Below are 12,966 nucleotides of genomic sequence, written 5' to 3'. Positions count from 1 at the left end.
CCCATCTGAAGTTATCTTGGGCTCCAAAAATGCAGTTTCAGCAAAAAAAACGTCATTTTCCAACAACGCACATTGCTCGTTTATTTAATCGCTAGAAAAATAACCGCTTGGTAGAAAAATCCCAAATTTTGATATGAGTAAGCCAAGGGACACATGAACGTCCTCCAATTTGAATCACTCAAAAATTCATCTATTTGGTCACATTTTGCCTCAGAGGAAGTCGAATGTCATACATTTAAAATATAAAGCAAAATATCAAAATTCTACCAAAATAATTACCAAATTATACTAAGAATAGGATAAAATATATAATATAATATTGACTCATCAGTCAGTATGTACATGATTAACGACTACAAATATGCCTCTTTTCAATACACGAAAAGATATTAAAATGAATATTTAAAAACTGTTGGAACCCAGTCGAAGTTGGTTGGTTAAGCCCTCACGCCCAATGTAAGCCTTTTTCTCTTAGTTCATTCCCTTTCTGATCAAGGTTGTTGATTTGATTGCTGCCAGAGGATGAGTTTTCATCTTGCAACTTGAGCTTTTATTCCTCTGTAACTACTAAATTGCCATTAGCAAGCAATTGTCTTCTGTAAAAAATGGATTGAATTACCTTCTTTAATGTGAAAGAGGGTTTCTTTGCCACCAGTCTATTACGTGAATAGAGGGGCACCACACACATTAGTGGCCAAAAGGGGAAGAAGCACACTTCTTTATTTTACCGATAAGCTAAGGCATGTGCTTCTCATTGTCCAGGCTTATGACTAACCTGATGCTCCCCGACTCTAAGGGAGGGAATGAATGCACTACTTCTCAGTCCACTTGCAGCAGTCGCTTACACACTCCTTATGCCACGTCATAAAGCACTTTTGTAAACTTGGGTTGCACATTGTTCATTTGCAACAAAAACACTCATTTGCAACAAAATGAAATACCCATCAAGATATTAGTTAAAATCCAGTGAGTTGGGCCTTGAACAGGCCGGACACATGTTTTCAGTCCAAACACTTTCTTTTTTTCTATTTCTTTTAGTCCAAGTCCATTATAAAGGTTCATGTCAGTCCGATCAAAACTCCCTTGAAATTGAGTAGGAAATGGATGTTTACATTCCTAAAGAGATATTTTCCAAGCTAGTACACCAATTGTTATAATAACACAAGAATACTGTTTTTTAACAGTTTTCGTAACGCAAGAATACTTAGCAAATTTTATATTACCTTCATTGTTAACAGTTAAAATATCGTCTGTAAACTATTATTTCAATTATTAGAATGGTATAAGGATTTAAAAAATTAAAATGAGGAAATGTATGATGAATATACCTATAACGGTGTTTAATTGTTGGAAAAAGAAAATTATGACAAATATTTCTTTTTTAATTTTCAAGTTGTTAAAAAAACACGTAGACGGGTGAAAAATGAATAAATGGTAAAAAAGAAAGGATAAACAGGTTAAAAAATGATAAATGGGTAAACGTGTATTAAACGGTTACGGTTAAATGGGTACACAGTTATGGGTATGGTTAACCATTTATAAACGGTTATGTGGGTATGAGAATAAATGGTTATGGATAAATAACCACGGTTACTCGCCCGTCATAACTGTTGCCCATCCTTAGTGGAGAAGAACAGCATGCATGACTGTTGCATGCTGTGCAAAACAAACAGGAGGAGGAAGAAGAAAGCCCTTTTTTTTAACTTTTTATGACTTGATCAAAACAACGTCGTTTTGAATAAAATCATTAAAAAAATTTAAAAACTCACCTTCACGTGATTCAAATTCACTTGGTCACCCTTTTTTGTTTTGTTTTGTTTTTTTTTTTTTGTGGGGGGTCAAAAGTCATCATCTTTTCTAGAATAGTCAGATTCAAATTCACTTTACCCACCTAATTGTCTGCTGCTCCGTTCCTCTTCCTACCCAAGCTAGCCGAACTGCCGAAGCCCATCAACATTAACTTTAGAATTTTTGTAAGTTTTAGTGTTATTTCTTACTTATTTTAATGTTAGTTGATACAGATTTATGGTTAATTTGTTAGGATTTTGACTTTTGATCCAAAAAAAAAAAAAGAGATGGTGACTTTTGTTTCCAAAATTTTTAATGACTTGGTTCAAAATGATGTCGTTTTAATCAAGTCAATTTAAAAAAAAAGGCTTTCTTCTTCCTGCTCTTGTTTTGCACAACGTGCAGCACCCATGGCTGCTGTACATAATTTTTTTTTTGTTTTTATAAAAAAAATCCTTTTTCATGCATATTTTTTGTTGTTGTTTGTAGCTACTTCTCAATTCAATGATGAGATTTGATCTTAATTTCCTTCTTACTTTTGAGAAATCTAAGTATAACAATAGTTCTTTTCATTATCTATGTAATGTAAAGAACAACTACTCTACATGAGGAATGCAAATTTAATAGTTTACCATTTATTTGTTCAATGGTATTTTCGTCTTTTTTTTGTTCTTTTATATTTGGACCATCCTATGTTAAAATTCTAGATTGTCATTGCCATGAAATACACATTACAGTCTTTTTCTTAATGCAAATAAAAAACTATAAAAAAAAACACCCATGCAATTCACAATGCAGTCTTTTTTTTTTTTTTTGAAAACTAAGAAAAACATCCATACAGTTAACAATGCAACTTCACACCCACCCACTCAAATAAGGACATGGATCCCCTCTGGATCCATTGGTCCTAATCCACCAAATCCCGTAATCCGGGCAATTGAAATTTGATTTAACGGTTACAAACAGGAGCCCACTTTAAAAGTTATAATAACTTCAGCCGTTGGATTAAATTTCAATAGCCCGAATTACTGGATTTGATGGATTAGAACCAATGGATCAGAAGAGGATCCATGTCCCTCAAATAATACACTCACAAAAAAAGGTGTAGGCCATGCTTTCGCACACCCACCCAAATTAGGAGTAGGATTTTCTCCCCTCTTTTTTTTCCTCTCCTCCTATTTAAACGGTCACGGTTAAACCACGTCAACATCTTATATTAATTTTTTTTATAGAAAGAGAAAGACAAAATAAAAAATGTGAGAGAAGGGGATAGAAGAGGATAGAAAGAGAAGGGGAGAGAATTCTAATCCCCAAATATTACACTCACAAAAAGGACCTGGCTTCGCTGCCCTCCCAGTTCCCATAAACTTCCATCCTCTCCTATTTGTGCGATTACGATTAAGCCACGTTAACATTTTATATTACTATTCTTTTTGTCTTATTATCTTAAAAAAAATCAATATAAAATCTTGATGTAGCTTAACCGTGACTGCACAAAATAGGAGGGGATGAGAGTGTATGCGAACTGGGAGGGCAGAGAAGTCGGGTCGCACAAAAAAAGGTGTAGGCCATGTTTTTTTTTTAATTTTTGGTGAACGTGTAGGCCATGCTTTCACATTTCCCAAAGCCCTCTGTTGCATTATAAATAAACTCTCCAAGTAGAACTACGAACTACGATAATACATAACCCCCGACTACAACCCTGTCAAGATTCTAGTGTGATAACCACCAAAATTCTCTCTCACTCAGGCCATGGCATCCCTTCCTAGTTCTTTGGTGTTCACAGTGCGGAGGTGCCAACCAGAACTGGTAGCGCCGGCGAAGGCCACGCCGTATGAGTTTCGGCAACTTTCTGATATCGATGACCAAGAAGGTCTTCGGTTTCAGATGCCCGGGCTACAGTTTTATCGGTACGATCCTTCTATGCAAGGGAGGGACCCCGTACATGTCATTAGAGAGGCAATTGCACAAACTCTAGTGTTTTACTACCCTTTTGCAGGTAGGCTCAGGGAAGGGCCTAACCGGAAGCTTGCAGTGGAATGCACGGCTGAGGGTATCATGTTCATTGAGGCTGACGCTGACATTACCCTAAAGCAGTTTGGTGACAACCTTCAGCCGCCGTTTCCCTGCTTGGAAGAGCTTCTTTATAATGTTCCTGGTTCCGATGGGGTCCTTAATTGCCCACTCTTACTAATTCAGGTACATTTACGTATATACTTTATAAAAAGTTAGGACTCAAAATTTAAGACTTAATCTTCACTCTATATTAATTAAGGGACCAAATCAATAATTTACTCTCCTTCCTATTATTTCAGCAAAAAAGCTAATGTCTTTATTACCTTATTTTGACACTTTCAGTTTTTAACTGCAAGTTGGTTAGTTTGTAAGTCTATTATATATAAAGCCAATGGTGAGATGAACAGTGTATGAATAGTGCATGTCACGGATGGGGACAAAATTTTGGGGTGACCCCATTCAACAAAAATATTAGGACAAAATTGCCCCTCAACCAAAAAAATCCAAAAGCAACCCAATATAATATATCAAATAATACAGGGGTAATTTGGTAATTTGGTCATCATAAAATATAATATAAATATAAGTGGGAAGAGAGAAAAGAATAAAAAAAATAAAATGAAAGGACAAGTAAAAGTTAATGGTGCTCACGTGAAGGAGAAAGAAAAATATAATAAAAAATAAGAAAAATCATGAATATTGTGTTCAAAATATTTTAAGAGACACGTAGTGTTGGTGATAAATCAGTAAAGTTTTTTTTAAAAAAAAAAAAATTAGTACCTTACAATAGGCTAGTAATAATGTGATTCAATCAGATGTTGTGAATAGTGATTTTGGTGTCACCAAGCCGTTCAAAACATCTTAAGAGGTTTGTAATGTCTGTTATAAAAAAAACTTTCACATGTTGATCATAATGTGATTAAATTACATTAAATTAGTTGCCAAATGATTTTTTTTTAAACAAATGATATTATCTACACTAAGGAGGAGGGGGTTGGGTTAGCCTTACAATGGGCTATCAATAATGTGATTCAATAAGTTGTTCATTCAATATTATTTTCTCTATTTTAAACGCGTTCAAAACATCTTAAGAGGCGTGTAATATCAGTTATAACATAGGTCTTTCACAGGCAGATAATAATGTGATTAAATTAGTTGTCAATTTTTTTTTTTTTAACAAATGATGTTATTTACACTAAGGGGAAGGGGGCAGGCTTAGCCTCACAATGGGCTAACAATAATGTTATTCAATCAACTGTTTATTAAATATTATTTTCTTTATTCTTAATGTAAATTATATAGAGACTGATTTTATTATGTGAATTCAGCTACTTTAAATGGTTTATAAGGGGTACTAAATTAATTTTCAAAATGATTTTTTTAACAAATGATATTACCTACATTAAGGGGGAGGGGGTGGGCTTAGCCTAACAATTAGCTAGAAATAATGTGATTCAATCAATTGTTTATTAAATATTATTTTCTCTATTCTTAATGTAAATTATATAGAAATCGATTTTATTATTTGAATTCAGCTGCTTTAACTGGTTTATAAGGGGTTTCTTTTAGCATGAAATAAAATTATTCATTTACTTCCAATATTTAACTTTCCTTTCGAATTAATGTTTTTTTGTGTTTTTTTAATTAGTACCTCATAATAAGCTAGCAATAATGTAATTCAATCAGTTATTTATTAAATATTATTTTCTCTATTTTTAAATACGTTCAAAACATTTTAAGAGGCATGTAATGTCTGTTATAAAAAAGTGTTTCGCACGCGGATACTAATGTCATTAAATTAGTTGTCAAATGATATTTTTTTTAACAAACGATATTATCTACACTAAGAAAGAGGGGGAGCCTCACAATGGGCTAGCAATAATGTGATTCAATCAATTGTTTATTAAATATTATTTTATCTATTCTTAATGTAAATTCTATAGAGACCGATTTTATTATATGAATTAAGTTGCTTTAATTGGTTTATAAGGGGTTTCTTCTAGCATGATCTAAGATTATTCATTTACTTCAAATATTTGACTTTCATTTTGTCAATTTATGCATATAAATACATTTAAAATGTGTAAGTCGCACGTAGCACACCGTGATTCAAAAAATGCCTTCTGCACGTGTGTGAGCAATGAAGGCTAGTATTTCTTATCCAAAAACAATAAAAGGTACAAATGGATTCATACAAATTAGATATTGACTTATACGTAACAAGTTGACTATTTTATGACAACTTAAGTATGACTTAAAAAAAAAAATATTTAGGCTTATTTTTAATACACGTCTTGGAACTCGATTTTAATCTCACTTTATTCATTGTAACTCAAAATTGTCACTTTACTCCCTAAGACTCAAAGTCGCTCCACTTTGCCCCCTGAAACTCGACTTTAATCCCATTTTACCTCCTGAAACTTGAAGGTCATCTCTATAAAATTCAAAATTCGCTTCACATTGCCTTAGATATGTTAATTTCTTCTGTGGGTTCGATTGATGTGCTAGGCTAATAAATTTTTACTTTAGAGCATCTCCAAATGAGATATCAAAATTCTAAGCGGGATGCGACAATGCATATTTGACATCAAAAGTTTTTCCAACCAAAGTGTTATTTGTTGACTGGATTTGAAAGCTTTGTGATTAGGAGTCAAATTTGACATCAATGTCAAATTTATTTTTAATTAATTTTAATGGTGGGTCCCTTATTCTAGTAATAGTTCAACTAATAAAAATTTTGTCTTAACATTTTCTTAATAATTACAACCATTTAAAGATCTATTTTAATAAGAAAAATAATATTTGACAATTCGGTTGCAGAAGAAGAAAATTTGACATAAGACTTTAGATTGTCACGTCAGTCACCAATTATAATATGACTCTTATAATTTGATATTTCCTTTAAAGATGATCTTAATATCTATATTGCTCTTCATTGTATAGCTAAGTGGAATAATATTTAAGTATCCATCCCTCTTTGTTTTCAACGTTGTCATCTATCATGCATGATGCATCCATGATTAAATTCTTGATGGTTTTTTGAGAAAGTTTCAAAGTTGCAATCTATCATTCACGATGAAAATCTATGGAGAAATTTTGAGTGTCAATGTTCATCACATGCATGATTCTTTCGGCAATGGTTTAAGTACTTACAGTAAACTAGATGATCCAAAAGAGTACATGGCATTTTTAATGTAAGCTCCAAAAGAGTATCTTGACTGTCTAAACAAACAACAGGTGCTTAGAATAACAAGTGACATTAATGTTTATCACATGTTTATATCAGCTATCAAGAGACATTATTGTCTTTTGGACAATGATTGTCTGCCCTCCTATTTTCGGTGCCCTCCCGTGCTCTTATGTTTATGTGGTCACGGTTAAGTCACGTCAACATTTTATATTACTATTCATTTTGTCTTATTATCTCTATAAAAAATAATATAAAATGTTGACGTGGCTTAACCGGACAAAACAGAAGAGCACAGAAGGGCACCGGAAGTGGGAGGGCAGACAATCCTTGTCCTTGTCTTTTTTTTTCATGATAGTACATAAAGTTAGGCAACTCAGGACAATTATTGTCCTGTTTGCAGTGTAGCCTTAATCTAAACGAGAGATTTTTCAATGTAACCGTCATATGAGGTGATACATCATGTGTCATTATATAAATAGTGGAATTTTTGTATTAAAAAGTTAATAACTTAAAAATAAAATTTTTTATCATTTACATAAAAACATGTGGTGTATCACTAGTCAAAAGAAAAATTTCTCCAACTAAACAATATTTGTCGTAATTCATAAACAGGTGACGCGCCTCCAGTGCGGTGGTTTCATCTTCGCCCTCCGTCTTAACCACACCATGAGCGACGCGGCGGGGCTCGTCCAATTCATGACTGCCGTAGGAGAGATAGCGCGCGGCGCAACTTTCCCTACCGTCCAGCCCGTGTGGCAGCGGGAGCTGCTCAATGCGCGTGACCCACTCCGCGTGACATGCCCGCACCGCGAGTACGAAGAAGTGGAAAACACCAAAGGCACCATAATCCCACCTGATGACATGGTCCTCCGGTCCTTTTTCTTCCGCCCCACCGAGGTGTCCGCCATCCGAAGATTTGTCCCGCAGTACCTTAGCAAAAGCTCCACGTTCGAGGTCCTCACGGCCTGCCTCTGGCGCTGCCGTACCATCGCGCTCCAGAAAGACCCAAATGAGGAGGTGCGCGTGTTGTGCGTTGTGAACGCGCGGTCCAAGTTCAACCCTCCGTTGCCGGTGGGTTACTACGGCAACGCGCTTGCGTACCCGGTGGCGGTGACGACGGCAGGGAGGCTATGCAACAATCCATTGGGGTACGCGTTGGAGCTGGTGAGGAAGGCCAAGGCGGACGTGACGGAGGAGCACATGCGGTCGTTGGCTGCCCTCATGGTTATTAAGGGTAGGCCCCACTTCACGGTGGTGAATTCTTACGTTATGTCGGATTTAACCCGTGCTGGGTTCCGAGAGGTGGATTTTGGGTGGGGGAAAGCGGCTTATGGTGGGCCAGCGAAGGGCAGGGTCGTCGCTAGCTATTACATACCGTTTAGAGACAATAGAGGAAGATGGGATTGTGGTTCCCGTTTGTTTACCGGCCGTGGCGATGGAGAAATTTATCAAGGAACTAGATGCCATGTTGAATGCGGATGAAGAACTGATTAGGGTTCATAGCTCTACTAAATATATTTTGTCTGCCCTGTAAAATATGTATGTCATATACATGCATGTATTTCTTTGCTTTTATTTTCCCTAATTAGTTTCTTTTCTACTGTAATATGGACGCCTCCTTAATAATAGGGATGTTTTTGGTATGAATAAATTCGAACGTTCCTTGAATTCCTTCTGAAGGACTTGTACGTTGGAGAAGGTCGTTGGTAACTTTTCGTAGACAAGAAGTATATATATAATTATTCTTTTTGTAACCAATTACGAATACAGTGTGGTTACCAAAGAGGTTTCAATGTGGATCCTCTTGGTTTGGCAGGAGGTTTAAGCCTCTGGTGGAAACATGATTTTAGAGTGGATCTGCTTTTTTCTTCCAAGTTTATCATTGATATGTAAGATTGTGAATGACAATGAATGTTGTATTGGATCATTTTGTTGTAAGCCAATTGTCTATCGAGTGGTTAGCAACCAAAGTGATCCGATAGTCCTAACCTAATAAGGATTATGAAGTCTTATCCCTTGCAATTAATCTAGAGGAAATCTGATAGATTTATTATAAAGATATCGTATCATGGTGGGACTTAAATACTAGAGAGATAGGGTAGATCTTAACAGCCAATGATAGGTCGGATGTGATGAAAACCCTAATGATATAAATACCACGGTTAAGTCCCTGCTTCCATACGCTTGTTCTCTCATTCACGCCAAACTCTATTCACGGTAGAGAGATATTTTGAAGTATTGGAAGTAGAAGACAACCTAGTGTTCATCAATGACTTCACTTTCATAACCATGTCTTCCGAATTCTACAGATAAGTTTAATATAATTAATCGATCTCTATTTCATATTGATTTGATTTATTCGTGATCCTAATGTCTTGTTGTTGTGATTTCAGAATATGTCTTACATGTGGTATCAGAGCCGCACAACAAGCTTAGGGTCCGTTTTAAAGGTATAAGCAAATTTGTTTATTGAAGATGATTCACATACTAAAGAAAATTTGCTTATTGTTTTGGATGGATGCCTTCTACGGTTCCATCTCATGAAAATTTGTTTTGAGGCTTCCGCTTAATTTTTAGAGTATTTTTTATAATTTTTTTTTACTGACTTCATGATCCCTGAAAATTGCAATTTTGGTTGAAATTGGGCATAGAAAATTAAAAGGGAAATAATTTAATTACACGGTGAATTTGGAGTTCATAATTTGTCGCCGGCTAATTGCCTTTTTCCTTCCTTTTGGTAGAATCTGGAGTTTTCTTGAGTATATAGGGTTGTCTTCTTTTTCCAGAATAATTATTGTTGTGCTGTAGAGAAGGATTACAACACGGCTTTAGGTTTATTGTATTTGTTAATTATATTGCTGCATTGATTTCATGATTAATTAAATCTGTTAGAAGGAAACTTTTATTGGGGCTTTCAATGAATTAGATTATTTTCGAACCATAAATCTTGCAATTCTAATGGACTTTAGTTATTTTGACAAATTTGAAATTCATGTACCTTATTTATATGAGTAGTTCTGAACTATCAATTCTTAAATGAAATTTTCGGGAGTTTCTTCAATGGTGTCGTAAATCTTCTGCAGACTCTTGTTTGGTATAAGTGCATATTTCATATGGTTGATTACCTATAAGTCTGGACAACTTATGATTCAATTTAGGCTTAATATTGTTGCTCCACATAAGTATTCTCTGTGTTAATATGTTTTGGAGTGAGGAATCAATTAAAGGACTTTACATTTAAAAATGTGATATGTAGAAAAGGGTAAGAAACTCAGATAAAAAGGAAAACCATTCATGTCGTCACTATAACCTGGGCATGATAGACACTCTAGTTTTTGATAGACTTCCCTAACTTCAAATTTTATGAAATTTTTTCATGTCGTAATATTAAATGGATTTTAGACGTTGGTATTTTTTCAAGTTTTTTGGACCATAAATGGATTTATGGTAAATTTTTAAGCGTGATGCCATGTTGTTGGAATTCTGCAGACTTCTGCAGAATAGTCTGTTTGTGATATTATTTTGATATATCTATGTAACTCATAAATTCATGAACTTTTAGTATGACATACATTGAGATATTTATTTCAAATTTGGAAATTTTTATGAGCATTGGTTTGAAAATGAATTATTGGTGAATTTTTAATCTCGGGACTGTCCTGCAGAATTTATGCAGTTTCTGCAGCAAATTCCATTTCGATTTTATTTTTTAGCCCACTTTTAAAATCTCAATAATCATGGAATTTTGGGTGACAATATATTTACATGTCTAATTCATTTCTGAAAATCTTCATGCATATTGGAGAAAAATTGAAATTTTGGTGAATTATTAAGTCTCCAGTATGTACTGCAGAATTTTTTGTCGTTTCTGCAGCACATCCCAATTCTAATTTTTTTTGTACAATTGTAAAGTCTTAAAAATTATGAAATTTTGGGAATTAACAGATTTATATGTTTACTTCATTTCTAAAACATTTCATGCACATTGGAGGAAGATTGAAGTTTTGGTGAATTATTTAGTCTCGGATATGTTTTGCAGAAATTCTGTTGTTTCTGCAGCACCTCTCTTTTCGAATTCATTTTTTGGCTCGCTTATAAAATTTTAAAAATCATGAAATTTTGCGAAATAGTAGCCATATATGTTTGGTGCATACCTAAAAAAATTTTCATGACAATCTAAAGAGAATTGAGTTTTTAGTGAATTTGCAAACTAAAGTAGTACTGCTGAATTTTATTTTTGGTACTTCAAAACTAGTTTTGTTATGTGATATTGTTTCACTGATATGTGCACATCTATTGGTACCAATTATTATACAAGGTTATGGTTTTGATATGTCTTTATTTTATGCAAATTCTCAATACTAATGAATTTTATAGACAACGCTGATTAAATTTTGATTTAAAGATGTATTGGTTTGTTTTGCTTAAACCAATGTTTTGTTTGGTCATCAATTCTAATTATGATGATAATTTTCTTTTGAGAGAAATTGGAAAGTGGCATCAGTTTACTAATTGATCATTTTGGTCGCTATCGAATAACTGAATAACCAAGTTTCCTCTTTCGAAAACTCTATTGTTCAATGTCAACAATGACATACTTTTTGTGTCTGATTGAATCTTTTGAGAATCATTGAATATCCAACAAAACGGTTATTTAATACTATTCTAAAAGATTATTTTGAAAAATCAGAATTCTAATTTATATGGTGAATACTTTTGTCCCACTGGGAAATTCAGGAAATCATTCACCAATTATAAATTAGTATTATAGCAAATCATAAAATACTTTTAACATATGTTCATCTGGCCAAAGCTGTTGAAGCTATATGTATTTTGTGTTTTGGCTAGCTATACAGGTATTTTCTTTGCATGATTAGTTTTTGCCCAAAGATGTAACAATCATGCAATTTGGAGTTTGTTCGATCCTCCACAACTCGACTACTTCTATGATGAATCTTCTAGAATCGAGAATGAGTAGGTAAATTTGCCAATCTTTTGCCTTAATTTTCTGTGAATTCTAAATTGGATTAAAATTATTGTTGAAAAATTGATGTTGTTGAGATATCTATGTGTTTACTTTAATTGACTTTGTTTTAGAATTAAAACATAAATTTTGAGTTTGGATTCTCTTATTAGGTTTCATTTTAATTTATGACCTAATCTTTAAAACATATGTGAGTCTTCTCTCATACACTAAAATAAATTTTGTAACCATTGGTTTATCTAATCACTTGTCCCTTTTAGATTGATTAATAATGTTTAGATATTGTTCCTTATATAAGCCTAATTTTGATACATATAGATGGTTTATTATGTCCAAACCAACTATTTTGTGACACAACAAATTTGTTTAAGAAATTTTAACGTTTTGGGCATATTAAAAGTTATTTATCTAATGAAATGAACCTTTAATTTATTTAAGAAATTTTCGTGTTTTGAGCATATTAAAGATTGTAAATTGGTTTTATTTAAATTATGATTAAATTTGACATTTTGGTAGAGATTACAGTATCTTTATTGATTCAACTACCCTATATTTTGTTATATGAAAACCACTTTCTCTGGTGTTTAACCTTGCAATTTTGAGTGTTTGCCCAAGTGGGAGAAATAATGTAATATGGGCTTCACACTCATCAATTTTGCATGCTTTTAATGGTCATAGTTTTGGTAGATAAAACGTACATTATCATACTTGTTTATATTTTATTTGTTATATATGCAACTAATCTTGTAGGAAATTTAAGAAGGGTTAATGAGTATATTCTGCTCAAAAGTGTTTTGCTTATTAATTCTTGTATGTTCAAGAAATTGGACTTGTGATTTATATGTTATTGATGAATAATTAATCTACTTAAAAGTGTTTTCTTATTCAGTACAACTATAAATCAATGTATAGTGAAACGTGAAATTGATAAGATTGCATATACTTCATCTGCTCAAAAGTGTTGAAGCTATATACGTTTACCCTTGTA

The 12,966-nt window shown here is 33.5% G+C and overlaps 1 pseudogene; it reads left to right on the top strand.

Moving 5' to 3' along the window:
- Nucleotides 1–3,483: 3,483 nt before the first annotated feature.
- On the top strand, nucleotides 3,484–8,662 carry LOC126594268 (benzyl alcohol O-benzoyltransferase-like; annotated as a pseudogene).
- Nucleotides 8,663–12,966: the final 4,304 nt, after the last annotated feature.

This window comes from Malus sylvestris, chromosome 12, assembly GCF_916048215.2.
Source record: "Malus sylvestris chromosome 12, drMalSylv7.2, whole genome shotgun sequence".
Lineage (NCBI taxonomy): Eukaryota > Viridiplantae > Streptophyta > Magnoliopsida > Rosales > Rosaceae > Malus > Malus sylvestris.
The sequence above is the reverse complement of the archived record's forward strand: the minus strand, read 5'-3'. Positions and strand labels throughout refer to the sequence as shown.